We start from the raw sequence: 17749 nt of genomic DNA on the forward strand, positions 1-17749 counted from the left end.
CTCAACACGAAGATTTATGCTGGTCTATGGGTGTCACCCTGTGCCAGCTGTTGCCAAGTAATTCTTTCACAGTAATAGCCAGTTTTTGTGTCAACCTGATTTTGATTATTCCCCTGCTGTTTACTAATGTGTGCAGGAAATAATTTCACTTGTGTTCTAAATTGGAATGCACACTGGTGTAAATCAACTGACCTGCATCATTAAATTTGAGATGTATTCTGTCTCAGACTCTGCAATTTGCAATCACTAGACATGCAGCAGCAAATTGCTGCTGGTGTGAATTTATTTTAATTGGAAGAATAAAATGGAACATTTGTAATTAAAAATGGTGGAAAAACAGGAGCAGGGAAATTTCACCCCTGTCACTGTGTGCCTTTAATCTTGTCTTATTTACCACATTTACCTGAGGGGTCTTCATATGTAGGAGTCTGGAAGAGTCCTCTCGGTGCTTGTTAAAGTTTACACAAAGTTTAAACATCCTTTTTAACAAAGTTTGCCAGTCATAGCCTGTCTAGCAAGAATCTTTACAGTTTATTACCAAAAAAATATTTATGAAAATGAACTGAAAAATATTTTTGATGCTGCATTTCAAGGTTTCTTAGGTTTCTAAAAGGGCTAGACACTTTCAGAAGTATGAATATCTATTTGAAACTATATTACGCACTAAATAATAATATTTAAAAACCCTGTAATATTACAGCTAATATGCAGACTACCATCTGTGTGACATACAGTTCCAAAGAAGAAAATACTTGATTTGTTTGTGGGGAAATTAGTACAGTTTTTTGCTAATTATGCTGTGAAAAATCACAATTGAAGAAGCATGACAACTTTATTTCACCATCTTAAACAAGATGTATTTTTTTATTTAGATCTACAGTACCGCTCAAAAGTTTGAAATCACTGTAAAACTTTCTTGTTTTTAATAAAACCCCAGGGGATTAGGAAATATAGCAAATAAACAGAACAGGCAGACATTGTCAGAGTAAGAATGACTTATTTTATCAGAAATAATGACCACCTTATGCAGCAATTATACCAGCCTCAGGCATTCTAACTGTACAAATTTGTAGTTAATATGATGTGATTTCACACTCCCATGCTTCTCCCACAACATGGATTGGCTTGATGCAGTCTTACTCTGTACCGTACGGTCAAGCTGCTCCCACAACAGCTCAACAGGGATTCAATGTTATTTTGTTTGATCCAAAGACCTCAAACTTGGACTCATACCGTATATTCTCTTTGCTCCATCACAGTCTTTTCTTTTTATTGGCCAGTGTAAAGTATGACTTTCCTTGCCAGTTCTGCCATGAAGTTCAGCACTCTTGAGTCACCTCTTCACTTTTGATGTGGACACTGTTGTTTGTGGGGTGTCATTTAGTGCATCTGTCAGTTGACAACCTGTAAGGCGTCGCAAAATGATATTGATCTCTTTGCACAGTTGTGCATCAGAGGCCTCCCACTATACTCTACTCTGCTTTACTCTGAAATCAGTAGTTAACAGCACTGTAAAATATGATAAATTAGATACTAAACTAACCTAGAATGTGACCTAGAAGGTGTTTCCTGTTCCCTCCATGTGTATTTATAGCCCCTTTGTTTCAGTGTTTAGTTGTTAGTTCTTTTTTAGTCTTAAAGTTTTTGGCTTATTGTTCATTTTCACTTTCTGTTTAATACTTACATTTACTCACGTTTACATCTGTTTCTGTGTCTCCCTGCTACAACCCTGACAGACAACCTGTAAGGCGTCTTTGTCGCAAACTGAGCACTGTTGAATAGGTCTCTATACAAAAACATGCTTTATATATTTATATTTATATAATTTCAGAGTAATCCTTAACTTTTCAGTTCCAGTTTCTTTGTTGAATTAAAATTATACTTTGTTTTTTATCATGTTGTATTGAATCATATAGCATAATTTCTCTGAAGTATATAGAGGTTGCCTAGCTCTAACTTCTGCATATATATCCATGTTTAATATTCTTATTGGTGGGCACGTTGTGTTTGGGATGTACTTTTTTTATAATTTAGGATGAAAAATTGTAAGTTCGCATTATTCATTTTTCTCCATGTCCAGTTAAATATATTGCTGCTAGAAACAGAAATACACGCAAACAAGATATGTTTCCCTCTAAGCAGGATCAGGATTATTTCTACCTTTTCACCATAAAAATGTGTGTAAAATACCGTTATAAATCTGACAATCTCTTAATCTCTCATTTAACAGCATCTGATATGCATCATATGCACGGTAAGGCCATGTAATGGCATTTGTAATAGGGTATGCTGAGTGACATTTCATTTACATGTGTCATGGTTGTTAAAGTGTGTGTGTGTGTGTGTGTGTCAGGGTTAGAAGGCTAAGTGGACTGTGTCAGACGATGCTGCTAAAAGCTTTTAGTGAAGCTAGCAACTTTTATGTTTCCAAGGAAACTAACACAGGGTCTGTATTATCTATATACAGTGTATTTAACTAATTCCCTCAGAATGGCACTTTATTCAACTCTGTTGATTTGGGCTGAGCACTCAGCTCTTTTAATGGTGTTTAAGTGGAGCTCTCTGATAGGCCCTTTTACAGGTGCTAATGAAACAGCTCTCTTTTAGTCCCTCTGATTCAGAGTTGCACACTGTAGGTGATTGCTGTGAAATAACTGAAACCATTGTATTTGGCCATGTTTTCCTACAGTCATTTTGAAAATGAGGGAGTGAGGGTGAGGGTGTGTTATTTAAATTTACTTTACAATACAGTTGTTTCTCAATTTGATACATTTTTAATACAGCATAGAATAGCTGAATTAGGGGAGGGCGATTTGGTCCTAAAATATTATCATGATATTTCATGGTATTTTCACGATAAAAACCTCTTGGAAATATGACAAAACACTGAATTTAAAATGTATATATATATATATATATATATATATATATATATATATATATATATATATATATATATATATATATCAATAATACACTACAGCATCAAAATGAAAATTAATTTATTATTGCATACGATATGATATGGCACACCTTTAAGTGACATATAAAAAAAATACAATATTTTATCAGATTTGTACCAGAAGTTATTGATCCAGAATGTCATAATACTAACAGTGCACTTCAAATATCTCCATATATGCAGGATTAAGGTAAAATGAGAACAGTGTGAATTTTTCTTTTGCTAAAAACAGAAAAAAGTAGTACCCTGATGTGATAATTAGGGGTACGACATGGCACGATATTTCAGGGTATGATATTGTTCACGATATTCAAACAAGTTGTTGATATTATTGCGTACGATACTATATGGCACACCCCTATGCGGAATAGGTGTCTTGTTCTCATATGATTAGTATGTACATGTTAATTTTTACACCATGAGCACTAAGGACACAATAATCAACAAAGTTTAAGTTAAGTACAGTTTTCAATTCAGAAGAACATATTTTACTTTATAGAAGAACATATTTAATGTGGTTTATTCAAATAATTTTTGGATGGGGTAAAGCTAAATAATTAGTTTACTTCTATGAATAGGTCATGATCACAGGATCACAGTGTTTTTGCTCTTAAAATAGAAAAATAAAGACATATTTTGAGGACTGCTATTTACAGAACAGTAGTTCTGTAAATAACAGTATCCATGTTATTCTCAAAAATCATAGTTGACTTTTAAAGTTAGCTTGTGAGATGCAATGGCAGTAGTTTTGTATTTTTTGCTGATTCAAATGGTATTTTTCAATACATATCCGCATCTATATCTCATGAGCTAAAATGATGAGACACAGGCAGGTGCGACACTAATAAATGGAGTGCGGTTATTAAAGCGGCTCTTCTTTCATTTGTCAGCCCTGGCCAGCCCCCTGTCCCATCAGCTTCTGCAGCAGACATGATTAAACGATCTGTCTGCGCTGATCACATCAGACCTAATTGGCTGAGCTCAGGCTTTAGCACAGCCTCCTATGAGGTAGTAATAGGGTTTCAGAGCCAGAGCTGGTCACCCAGTCTGGATTAAACCGTTTGTGTTCATCTGTTCCATCAGACCTGATTAGTTGATCTGAGGTAGATGGTCTTTAATGGGTTATGTAATGGCTCTGTCTTTGGAGCATGATTTGCCCACTGTATGGGGGGGCTCCACAAGTCTGAGACCACACAAAAGTCTAACACATGCTGCTCTAGTGATTTTGTTGTTGTTTGTTTGATTGTTTGATTGTTTGTCTCGAGTGCATGCTGTGAAGTAAAATGGGACACTAAAAATACAAAATGCAATTTTAAAATTCTTGCTAAAATCTACAAAATGGAATTATATCTAATCAAATTATATAATTAGATATAAAAATGCATTCTTTGACAATAATACCTTTATTTTCAAATAACATACAGTACTAGTCAAAAGTGTTTTTACATTGTTAATTTAATATTGAAGATAATAAAGCTATACAGGAACCAATTTTGTGAACAGAAAGTTTTAAACAAACCAGAATATGTTTTATACTTTAGATCTAAGTAGCACATTTAGCTTTGATGAAAGATCTGCACACTTTTGGTGTTTTAATCTCAGTGTCTTCATGAGGGAGAGTCACCTAGAATAGTTTTGAAGGAATTTCTGGAGGTGTTGAACAATAATTGTGGCTTTTTCTTCACGCTGTGAAGCTCCAGCTCATCCTAAATCCCCTCAAATCACCATCTCAGTTGGGTTTAGATCAGCGGATTGTGCAGGATATATATATATTTTTTTTTTTGTTTACTATGTAATTCCATATGTGTCTTAATTGTTTTGATATCTTTATTATTAATCTACAATGTAGAACATAAAGAAAGAAAGAAAGAAAGAAAGCAAAAACACTGAATGAGAAGGTGTGTCCAAACTATTGACTAGTACTGTACATGATGGACTAAAAATGACACACAGCACAGCCTGATCAATAATTCCTCTCTAGAATCTCCAGACATGCACACATACACAGACACTCTATATTCACTCATGCCACACACACAAAGGTGAGAAGGTGAGTGTGTGTGTAAAAAACACACACGCACACACACCCCTTCACACTCAAATTAACACTCAATGACAATTGTTCATTCAGGCACTATTTCTGTGTGAGGTTTCCCCTGACACACAACAAGTGTGTGTGTGTGTGTGTGTGTTCTCCTATGAGAGATAGCAGATGTTAGAGGGGTATTTACCGCTGAGCAGATCGGTCTGTTTAGCCCCGTCAGTAGTGAATAAAGGGCCCTTATTAGCTTAATATGAGTTATCTGTCTGGTCTGCATCATATTCTGCTTTTGTTCTGTTTTGTTAGTATGTTATTAGATGTGATGCAATGCTAACATCTGTATATGTTTAATGATGAAATTATCTGGACTTGTTGAATTTTATTTGTGTAAGTCTGACCTTGTGTATAATTTAAATTAAGATATATATTAAATTATTTTTTAGGAAAACCAAAAGTGTATCCTGGTACACATGACATCATGGATCAAGGAGCATTAAAAGCCTGTACGACTTCAGAGTGGTATATTTGATCCTTTTGACTCTCACTATTAGGGCCAGTGTTTAGCCTCACTCACAAGATAACACCTCACAACTTACATACAAGTGTGGCAGTTTCCATGTCGTCCCCTGAGGCTACACTTTGTGATCATTTTACTTGCGTCTATCCCATGACTTTTGGCATGCCAGTGTAGGCCAAAAAACATTTGTTTCCAATGTACTTTTAAAATGAATTGCACTCTGCTCTCAAATAGATATCTCCCTGCCATCAAGACAGTGGCGTGCAGTTAATATAGTGGGTACCCCTTCTGCAACAAACTAATTTTATAAATTATTAAAATGTATAAAATATATGCTTGTAGTGTACAATAAATATAATATACATTTCCTTATTAAATATTATGTAATGATTTACATGCACCTATTGTCACCCCTTCTCTAAAGGGTTAGAATCCCAGGATGACCTCTAATCCCAGGATGGCCCTCTCTCCCCCAAGACTCAATACAAGATAGCCATTGCAATGTGGATGTTGTTTGCCGATTTTTTTTATTTTATTTACATTTTTTCACAGTTAGTGTTCTACAGTATTCATGTAATGAATGTGCATTAGCAGCTGCTTAAAAAGGTAAATTGTCCTTTTTTACCTTTCCAGCTTTGTAGTGTTTGTGATATGTGGTGACAGAGCTAGTGGATAGAATTGGACATGAGTGAATTGCAGGGAAAATCTCTTTCTCTCTCCTTGAGGACATGGCTTTGAGAGGCCTGTGGTGATAAATGTGTTTCTGACAGACCTCCTCGTGCTAATAAAACAGCAGGCTGTGCTCTGGTCATTAGTCTCTGCTCTGTAAATAACAGCCCTGCCACAGAGCTGCAGCCTGTATTTGTGTGCTGTTGTGAGAGTTGTTTGTGTAAGTGAATTAACTTGGAATTAAAATGGGTAGAATGCTTCCAGCTCATTGTCTGGCGCCACACGCTGTTACATTGACTGTGGGATCTACTTAATGTAGATTTGTGCTGTTGATCAAAGAGGTGAAAATACTTTTCTTTTTAACGAATGTCTTCTTTTAGAGCCATATATGTTTTATCATATGCTTTTTGAATGTCATATCCACAAGTAAACAGAATAAAGCCAACAAACAATGAGCTATTAGCTGATGCTGCTGTCGTGAGCTGAACAATCAGAATTGTCTTTTTTCTTAATCCAAATCCTCACATTTGGGAGGAGTTCAGATGCAATACAGTCAAGCTATTCTGTTCAGTGGTTCATCAGGTTTTCATAGCTAAGAATGGGAAAATCTCCTCAAAGTGTTCAGGATTAGGACCCAGCTTAAAGGAAGCCCTAACAATTGAGCTTCGGAGTAGTTCCAGACTTTGAGACGAAAGGATATTGATTGTTTGGATGGTGATAATGTACATTACATAAGTCCCGGGACTGAATCTGAATCCGAGGTCCTGTTGAGGCCATGTTGTACAAGCCTGCCAAAAGCAATCCTTAGAACTGGGATTCATGGTGAGCTTAGCGATGTGGTGTGCAGTCTGCGGATACTTGAAAATGCACATGGCCGTGTTTACTGTGGGATAGAGTCACTTGCCTCGACTCTGTAACAAAATAGGCCATCTCCATTGTTCTGTTGCAGAGATTCTCAAATTACATTAAGGCACTTATTCATCCAGTGATTCGTGACTTCTACAGAAATCTGTGGCATGCAAGTTTAAGAACCCCTTGTCAACAAATGTTTTTTACAGTGAACAGATAAATAAATAAAAGATGACCAGATTTCTAAAAGACGTTTATGTAATATTTTAAACAAGATTTTAACCCACTAAGAATCTTACAATTCCTGTTTGGGATAATTTCACACATTCTTCCCTATTAAAGAGGCACTAAACCCCCTGATTTTTGCTGACTCCACCCTCAGCTCAAATTTGAAAAAGGCTAAAAATAAGAGGGGTAGTTTGGGAGGGGCACTAGGTGATGTATGGGTTTAGAGATGGGACAGGAGGGAGAGCTGATTGGCTATACGGCAGAAGCAGCAGTGGGCCTCTGATGGGGTGAGAAGCAGATGGTTGGATGTAAGCAGGGGACAAATTTACCACAGTAAAATTGTTTTTTAAAAGTTGGGAAAAGTTTCTAAACATTTTAAACAGGACTGGTATGTTTCATTACTTCAAAGGGACACATTTCATGCAAATGTTTAATGGAAAAAATATGGTTTAGAATATGGTTTAGGGTTTAGTGGCTCTTTAAAAGCTTCTAGTTATGCTAGATTCATGAGTTAACCTGCATGGGCTGCTGTTTTAATTTGTTTTTCTCAGATTTCTATAATGAGCAGATTTGTGAGGCCCATGGCAAGGTCTTCAGCAAATAATGAATTATGGATTTTGTGGTGTGTCTAGGATGATAGTCCTGCTATAGAAGCCATTTTCATCTTTAGTTCTTTCACAGATGCTGATCTTTGTACTAACCTTATTAGTACACAGGACATGCTGGAATGTTAGTGTATCACTTTAAAGTTTATTTTTCTTAATGTGTTTTACTGTTTTGATTAGCTTTTCTAGCAATTCTACGAGCAGCACTCTCTAAAAGTTTTCTTGGTCTTTCAGACCCCAACTTTTTTATTGCTCATTTTAACTCATTTTACGTGACCTTTCACAACCATGACTGTGAACAAGTCATAGCTTTAGCAAGCTATTTACCTCATATCTCCAAGGGTGAATAAAATTTTGCATAGTGTTCCTTTCTTTGTTGTTCTCTCTAAATTACTAATTACTAATCTTACATAAATTGTTACAAAATTGTTTTCAGTTTACATACTTAAATGGTTTTACCAAATTATTAAGATAATTAAGATGCAAGCTATTATTTATAGTGGTTGTTGTGAAATTATTTGTTATTGAGAAACTTGAAAAACCACCACATTTATATCACCACCAATCTAAAGAAAACTGTTTCACTACAGTTCAACATTTTACATTAAACCACTCTAACTGTTTTTATTTACATTTCATCAATTCAGTCATGCAGTTCATCAATTCAGTCTTGCAGTTCTGGACTGTCTATTTTGCTGCATTGAAACATGTTTGGAATCAAGACACCACCATATTCAATTATATCTTATTCTGAATAGTGCACACCTAGTTGATATCTAATCATCCTGTCAGGACGTCTTACACTTTAGCTTTAAGATGCCAAGAAAAGAAGACGAGTAAACAGCTTTAGGTCACATGAGGCTGATTTTATTCACTCCTGTAATTAAGCACAAATCTCTCTGGCCAGCAGACACAGCTGAGCTCATTTTCTGCTAAACACCATTCTGTAATTTTCTCACGCTTGGTGTTGTGCAGGCAGATTAAAACACATGTGCGAAACTCTCAACCCATTGGTACACTGCCCAGAACCCTGCAAGGCTCCAAAGCCCTGTGTACAGTGAGATTATGCGCAGTAAATACTCTGCATAAAACTCTTTCAGTTCTTTATTGGCGAAGAGCTACTTAAAATAAACTTTGAAGCATGAAGGACTATTGAACATAACTGGTTGTTTGGTTGTTTTAAACTGTTTGGCTTCTGCATAGTAAGGGTTCGAAAAAGTTTGAGCTTAAATGCCTGTTGCCATTATTATCATATCTACATTCACACTTCACACTGCCAACCTGATGACACTGGTACCCCATGATAATAGACATCTTAAAAAAAATGTCTGTATCCACCTGTATCTTTTTTTTCCTCCCACCCTTGTGGTGGGTGTGAGTGGATGTGTGGTACCCTTCACTGGCCTGACACTCTGTCCAGGGGGTATTTATGCCCTGCTCCTAGAGATTTCAGATAGAATACATCCCCACAATTATCCTGGCCTGAAAAGGAAGAAGCAGAATGAATTGAATGAATTTAATTAATTCTGTAGGGTAAAATGCATCTAAAATAATAACATTTAGATTTTTAGGACAAAGTTGCCTAAACTTTTTACTTTTCCATAATGCTTAACATTATCCTGAGGCTGCTGTTGGACACATACACACATGGACAAAATTGTTGGTACCCCTCAGTTAATGAAAGCAAAACCCACAGTGGTCACATAAATAACTCAAATCTGACAAAAGTATTAATAAATAAAAAGTCTATGGAAATAGACAAATAAAAATCCGACATTGATTTTTATCAGTGGCTCTGTTATGTTCTGGGGCTGCTTTGCTTTATCCGGCACAGGGTGTCTTGAATCTCTGCAGGGAAACCTCAAGACTATCACAGGATTCTAGAGAGAAATGTGCTGCTGCCCAGTGTCAGAAAGCTTGGTCTCAGTCGCAGGTCATGGGCCTTGACCCGAAACACACAGCTAAAAAACACCAAAGAATGGCTAAGAGGAAAACATCTGACTATTCTGAAGTGGCCTTCTATGAGCCCTGACCTAAACCCTGTTGAGCATCTTTGGAGGAAGCTGAAAGATGCCGTCTGGAAAAGGCACACTTTTAACCTGAGACAACTGGAGCCGTTGGCTGATAAGGAGTTGGGCAAAAATATCTGCTGAGAGGTGCAGAAGTCTTATTGACAGTTACAGAAATTGTTTGATGCAGTGATCACCTCAAAAGGTTGTGCAACAAAATATTAAGTTAAGGGTTCCATAATTTCTGTCCAGGCCTGTTTCATAAGTTTGTTCTAATTCTGTTAAAGCATGGTTTAAAAGTAATGTCTGACTTTCATTTGTTCATTTTCATAGAATTTTTATTTATTATTACTTTTGTCTGTTTCATGTTATTTCTGTGACCATTGTGTTTTTTTTTTTTCATTATCATTTTTTTCATTACCGTCCCTGCTAAGCCTCATTCTAAAAACTGAGGTGTAGGGTTCTTCTGGACACGTCATGCGTCTTTATGTACTTACGTCACAGCCTGTAAAAGAGGATCCAGCTCAGTTTTACTGAACACGAGCGGCTGGTGGAGCAATGGAGACATCAGAAGGGAAAACTCAGAGCTCAGTAGCTCATTCACTCATAGTAAAAACCAAGTCTATAGTTGAGTTGAAGTTTCACTTTGTTTATATGTCTGTTATTGAAAGTTAAATCTATTTGTTTTAAAACTTTATCCAAAGATTTTATCTAATATTGTATTACAGTGCTGTGCATTATGTAGTTACTTAAAAATACAGTGAAAAGACTACTGAAGTAGCAATTTATTTCACATGGATTCAACACATGGTGCACAATAATTTACATCTTCACCAAATTGCTGGATACTAAAAAAACTAAACAAACAATGCAACTCTTTCTTACTGAATGTCTTCTTAAAACTAACTTATGCAGTTTTTTATGAAGATTCAGACATATCTTCCTTCAGTTTAAGAGGACATTGGAGTATCATTAACAGAACAGAACATTATTAGCCAGTGTTGAGCACACTTTTCCAGAAAGGTAGTGGTAGCTGCGCTGCATGCTTTTCTGTAAGTATACAAATGTTTAGCCCTGAATTATTACAGCACACCATGTGCATGCCTATTATTTCAATTCCAAGAAAAGTGTAGCTCAGATAAGGAGAGATTCTATTAGGTGGTAATTATGGTTAATATAGGATTGTAACTCCAGATGTTTTGCATGCTTTATTTGCCCAGTTTGGTTGGAATAATTATATGTTGGTAAATCAAAGGAATTTGTACAGCTGGCAAAATCGCACAGCCACAACTGGAAAGGAATTGCAAATGCTGATGTCCTGCACTTATTACCCCTCTTCTGCTCTCCAGTTTTCAACAGCTCTCCTATTTTCTTCCTCCTTCCTCTGCATCACACTCTTTCCAATTTCTCGCCTTTTTTGTTTCTTCCATTATCTTCCAACTTGTTTTGTCTAGCTGTATTGTTGGTGCTGTTGTGCTGTATCATTAAAATTGCAGACAATTTGTGTGTCTGGCATCCATGAAGCCCGAATTGGAAAAAGGCGGTGGTAACAGACGGTCTAATCTGTGACTAGCCATAAAGGGAGAGCAGAGATTTCAATTTTATTTTCCTCAGTCTCCCAATGCCAATAACATATTGTCTAAATACAATGAATACTAAACAGGGAGATGCAATGCTGGCCAGTTCAGTGCTCCTCATAAACTCTGTACCTTGGATGATATGTCGGTACATTTGCAAAGCCTGAACAGATGTGTTTTAGTGGAAAGTAAGATCTAAGAATGCAGTGCACATAAATCTGATGAAAGACTTGAAGAAAGCACGCATTTAATCTGTTTGTCAGAATTAAAAAGCAATTATGCTTTGCTTGTAATTAGAGCAGTAAACAAGTGTATTTAGCTTGTTTGTGGTGATTGTGTGTGGGCGTATTCGCATGTAGTTCTGCATGAACTGGACTTGGGACTGGAAAGCACTGAATTCAGATCACTTAACTTCATCACAAGCCACTATGCACACTTAACTGTAAATTATATTATTAAGAGGTTTGGCTCAGTGAGTCGGAACCTCATCTGAGCAGCAGGCCAAGGTGCAGGAACTTCTAACAGCTGTATACATAGAAACAGTCCAGCGGATATTACTTAAGGCATTTCCATAATAACCCTGCTGTTACTACTGGCCTGAGCGAGATTTAGTTGTTTATTCATATACAGTTCATTGCAAATGGCAGAGACCACCCTTTATTTGTATAATTCAGAAGTAGAAAATGTGTTTTTAACTTAGACAACTTACACAAATGATTAACTAATATATATAGTATAAAATGTTACATATGCATTTATTATGTGAAGTTTTATTACTGTGAAGTTATTTACACCTTTTTGCTGCAGTTGGTGTAAGTGAAAGATAAACCACCAAATGTAGAATGTCTCTCCCTTATGTTTATTCTAAGACTTCTTGCAAAACACACATGACTTGTATGAATAACTTAAATAACCCAATATTGTCCTTCTACATACAGCATGTGCTGATTCTTATGCCAATGCTAATAAATACACATATATAAAAAAACAGAACTGTTATGAATTCAATTAATATTACTGGAAAATATAAGGTTTATTTTAAGCTGATGTCCGTAAGTTTTGGGATTTGGGGGATTTAGAGCCCTCTCTGGTGAGAATGGGTAATTGCACAGAGCATGCGGAAGAATAATTTTAAACTGGGCAGGTGTGATGTGGTCTCCTTTCAGAGCAGATGAATCCGATTCCAGGTTATGTTCAGTCAGAGAGAGAAAGAGAGATAGAGAGAGAGCGCTCAGTCAGAATCTTCACTTCAACTAAGCACTTTGAGTGTGTATAAGTTAATAAGCTACTGAGATCTGAGTTTCCCCTTCTGAAGTCTCCATTGCTCCACCAGCTGCTCGTGTTTAGTAAAACTGAGTGTGATGATGTCAGGGCCCTGAATACATCACCACCAACTCCAGAGTCATTTTATCTGCAAAGACATTTTTACACAGACACAGTACTTACCTGGATCCTGTGGAAATGGCGGCGCGCGAGCCATCCGGGTCCTTAAGGTCTGGGTAGAGACCAAGGGGTGTCCTGGGGCAGGGGAGTCTGGGGGTACCTGTGAAAAAGAGAACAGAGAAAATAATACATTAACATTGTAAAATTATCATCAATACTTACCTGGACGTCCAAATGTTTACATGCATGTTATTCTGTTTGTAAATATGTTAATATTGTACATATACAATTATGTATAGTTGTCTTACCCACCTGCCCTCAAGTTAATTACTTGTTGGTTTAGCCGGGGATGGGCTAAAGGTATTTAAAGGCAGGCGGGTACACTATTGGGGGGCTGGTTGAGCGTGGCTGGTATGCCGACGGGAGTTTATTGAGCTGAGTATTAGCATTTGTGGTGGTAGCTGCCAATCCACCGTTAACTCCTACCAGTGTAGCGTGTAAATAGTTTGTATATATATTGTAAATTTCGTTTTGTTTTCATTTTTGTTTTTGGGTTCGGATGCTTAATTTGTCACAATAAACACTTCAAAAGGGATTCTTACCTGGTTCCAGGCTGTTTTTGCGTCTCTGCCTCACCTCTCTCCGGTAACCTCCTGACCACTTGTCCTCACACTCCCACACTGAGCTGGATCCTCTTTCAGAGGCTGTACATGTGATGTAAATACGTAAAGACACGTGACCCCAATTTTTAGAATGAATATGTTAGGCTTAGCAGGGATGGTCATTCCAGCACACTGCTACCATTAAACACAATATTTTGTCACTTCTCCACTTAGAAAGGCTTCTGATTTCAATTTGGAAACAAAATAATACGTACTGCCATTTTATAGAGGGGTATTAAATCACTGAAAATTGCTGAAATCAAATGTTAATATGAAAATTTTAAAAAATGCTATATTGTTATACTGCTATTCTGTACCCTGACATTTGGCTCAGAGATATGTGAACATAATTATTAATTACAGCATTAAACTGGCAATTGATTCTTTACATCGACAAAGCCCCTTTTTCTTGTTGAGCTAATAAGATGCTACGCTAGGCTAAGCTAGTTGCCCTGAGCTGCAGTGAACCCCGGTCTGGGCATCTCATGCTGTGTAAATCACATTGGCTTTGTGCCCCATTCTTGAACCTAAGCACAATCAGCTCCAAACCCACTTTTAAAGCTATTCATCACAATGACAAGAGCTAATGGCTTAGCACTATGGCAGTCAGCGCTGGCTCTGGGTTGGTGCTTGTGGCACATTCGCTTATACATTTATATTGGCCTGTTGTCTTTAATATGATTAATTACAATCAATATTCAATTATGAAGTTTAAGATTATATATATAGAAATAAATGCATCTTCTGCATCCTTTTATGCCATAAGACTCTTACTTAGGGAATAATTTGGTTCTATCTTGGGTTTAAAACACATCGTTTTAGTGGTTTAAACTGTGAGTGTCTTATATTTCATGGAAGTTTGTTCTGATGTTGGAGGGATTTTTTTCTTCCAAGGAAAGAACATTAAACAGCACAGTTCTAAATGTTGACTCAGGATATGTCGCCTTTTGTAATGTGCACTTTTCCCTTCGCTGCGTGTCCCCTGGAGCGAAAGCTGGTGTACATAATGACTCCCGAGTAGAACCGTAAGTTCTGCACCACAAGCACTTTGTGGATTAAGTGTGTGTGTGGTGTGTATGTGTGCATGAGTGTGCATAGTGCAATCTGTCATTGCTTACAAGGTGAAGTGTTTGCATAGAGGTCATATGTTATTTTGCTTCAGTAGGACTGTGTGTGAACCTTGGTGTATTCCATTGTTGCTCATGTATATCTGAATGTGCTGGTGCACAGCATTAGTGAATCCTGTTACACAGATATATGAATGTAGTAGTAGAAGTCTTACTCAAAGATATTATTGGTGTAGCATGGTATGTTTGCCTGGTCTGTGAATTAGCCGGGCAAATTCTAGCTTTAGTCAGCCATGGGTAAGGCAGTGTGGTTAGCCACTACACTATGTCACTAGTTCTAACAGCAACTGAACATTTTTCAGAGGTTATAAATTAAGCATAGCCTATGAAGGTTCCATTAATGAGCAGAGCTGGCTGTCCTTGTTAGTCTGCAGTTCGTATTTGTATGATATTCTTTCTCATAAAATGTGTCTGAATAATACAAAACACGATCTTTCTGTCTCCTATAGCCTTCAGTCTGGCTCCTGAGGTACTGATCCATGGTAATTACATTTACCAAAATGCCACAGTGCAAACTAATCCTGAGAATTTTTGATTTTGCGGTTCTGACTTTTGTTTCCAAAACCTTATAAATACAATAAAACTAGATCTTTAATACTTGCCATGATTCTATTGAATACAAATATAAAAGTGCAGTCTGAGAGTGTGATTTGATGAGTGGAAAAAATCTGTAACTTATGATGTCCTAATGTTTTGCTCTTCTGTGTAGTTATAGTAGCAAAACCATGTTGGACACAAGTGCAGTTCCATTGATGATTTAAACAGCTTCAGTTCTCATTCATACTTTGGGGTTCATAGTTCAATCTCATTGCTGTTCCATCTGAGAACTCAGACTAAATCAATTTTGTGTGATGTGTGTGCATTAATGCTTTGTTTTACTGTCTTTGTAGGGGCCACATGATCGTTCTGATATTACAGTTTTTTTGCTGGTTAAAATATCATACCTTGCTCAAAACAGAGAGCTGAGAGAGAAACAGTAAAGGGTCTCTGTTCTTGTCGCCCTGTTGTTTTACTGAAGCAGAGGTTTATGCTTTAATGCAGTTATAACTTTATTTAGCAACACTAATATCCCCTATAAAACCACCTGCACTAAAAACTCCATAAAGTGATCAATACAAGCGTCTTGTGTGTACGCGCACTGTTTAGCAGAGCTCGGCTGCCTGGTTTATTGAAATTCCCCCCTGTTTGTTCTGGTAATTGCTCTTTTCCCTCTTTCATTCTTATTCATATCCTCTCCCTGACTGCTGCTCTAATTCTCTCGCCCCTCTCTCCTTCCCATCTCCCTTCCATCGCACTTTCTCTCTTCGGAAATCGAAATAGATGGTGAAGGTGCCTCCATGAGGTGTTGTGTGAATTGCTTATGTAGATAACTGAGCTACTGCAGTGAATTGCAATGCACTTGCTCGTCTCAGGTGAGAAAGAGTTTGAGCTGCTCTGATCGAAACTCTCAGTTGAAGTCGCAGTAAAAGCCTGACTAATAAGATTCATGGATCTGAGGTGAGGAGCGCTCGCGATTTAAACGTGCAGCCTGAGTAACCGACCCTGTGCCAAAATAAATTGATTTCCAGTATGGCAAAGAAATTCTGGTGTTACATGTTATCAGTTTAATTTCAGCAACCGTCTGCTGTCACATCTTCATCCAAGATTCTGTATTTATTAAAGTGCTATACGCATAGCTGCTGCTGCCCTCAATGCTGCATGCTGCATATAATTAATAAGTAGGTTACGTGTGTGTGTGTGTGTGTGTGTGTGTGTGTGTGTGTGTGTGTGTGAGTGGAGGGGTGATGAAGAGTTCATTTCAGGATTATTTCAGTCTTAATCTGTATGTATTGAGAAGCAGAATAGGAAAGCAGGGCCATTTTGTTAATCAAGACAAAATTAGCAAAAGCAGTTTTAGTCCTACTGATTTAAACTCGCTTCAGCTGATGATCATCATCCGTGACCCTTCCTTACTCTCAGCACCACACACATTCAGATCAATGAGGCAGCAACTGCAACAATGCCACAGGACACAAAGCACACCTCTTTCTGTTCCAGAGTCGACTGTAAAGTGCTAACACAGAGGTCTACTCATTTTAGATCTGCAGTTTCTCATGCACTTAAAAATGTGTTTTAACTTGCTTTTAAATAGGCACAAACAAATTACCCAACTTTGTAATTCAGTTGTACAGGTTACATGAAGCTATAACATTATGATGTCATTTTATGTGTATTTCAGTTAAAAAAAATGTGATATGTGCATTCTTTTCTGGCATTACGTTATTGACTTTATAAATAAGAGACCACTTCAGTTGTTGAATCAGTTTATCTGATTTTGCTATTTATAGGTTTATATTTGAGTAAAACAACATTTCTCCCAAATTCCAAATAAAAATATTGTCATTCAGCATTTTCAGCATTTATTTGCTGAAAATTAGAAATGGCTGAAATTACAAAAAAAGATGCAGATCCTTCAGACCTCAAATAATGTGAAGAAAACAAGTTCATATTCATAAAGTTTTAAGAGTTAAAAAATCAATATTTAGTGGAATAAACCTGGTTTTTAGAGGTTTTTTTTTGCATCTTGGCATGTTCTCCTTCACCAGTCTTACACACTGCTTTTGGATAACTTTGTTACTCCTTGTGCAAAAAAATAAGCAGTTCAGCTTGGTTTGATGGCTTGTGATCATCCATCTTCCTCTGGATTAGAATTAGGTTTTCAGTTTGGTTAAATCAAAGCAACTCATTATCAGCTGTATGTTAATTGTGTATGTTTGTAGAATTGTGATGTCATCACATTTTTATTACACATTTGTCGACTATACAAAATATTAATTTGTAACACAATACAAAGTACTGGGGACAGAAACAGTGGGGGGAGGGCTAACGAATACTAACTCAAGATGACTTGTAAACTTCTGCAACTTAATGTTTTGCAACATAATGCTGGGGAAGAGGCTGCTGTTTTGAGTTAAATATTTGTAAATTATCTTCATTTCAAGAATTACTTGACTTCAATTTGTGTTGTTAAATTGTATTATTTAAAAAAAAAACTTAATTAAGCTATCATATTCTCTTAAGATTAAGTTTATATTCTATTTTCATGGACCATTATAATTTAATTTATGTCAAGGCAGAGAC

General features: G+C 36.8%; 1 protein-coding gene and 1 long non-coding RNA gene across 4 annotated transcripts in view; one reads left to right on the forward strand and one right to left on the reverse strand.

Moving 5' to 3' along the window:
• Positions 1-17749, forward strand: part of sash1a (SAM and SH3 domain containing 1a) — a 332277-nt gene that overhangs the window by 149952 nt on the left and 164576 nt on the right. The window lies entirely within an intron of this gene.
• On the reverse strand, positions 12814-13523 carry LOC111191195 (uncharacterized). Its single transcript, XR_007439364.1, has 2 exons — positions 13443-13523; positions 12814-13000 (listed from the first exon to the last, which is right to left on the reverse strand). It is a non-coding gene; the product is annotated as an uncharacterized LOC111191195 (long non-coding RNA).

This window comes from Astyanax mexicanus, chromosome 1 (assembly GCF_023375975.1).
Source record: "Astyanax mexicanus isolate ESR-SI-001 chromosome 1, AstMex3_surface, whole genome shotgun sequence".
Classification (NCBI taxonomy): Eukaryota; Metazoa; Chordata; class Actinopteri; order Characiformes; family Acestrorhamphidae; genus Astyanax; species Astyanax mexicanus.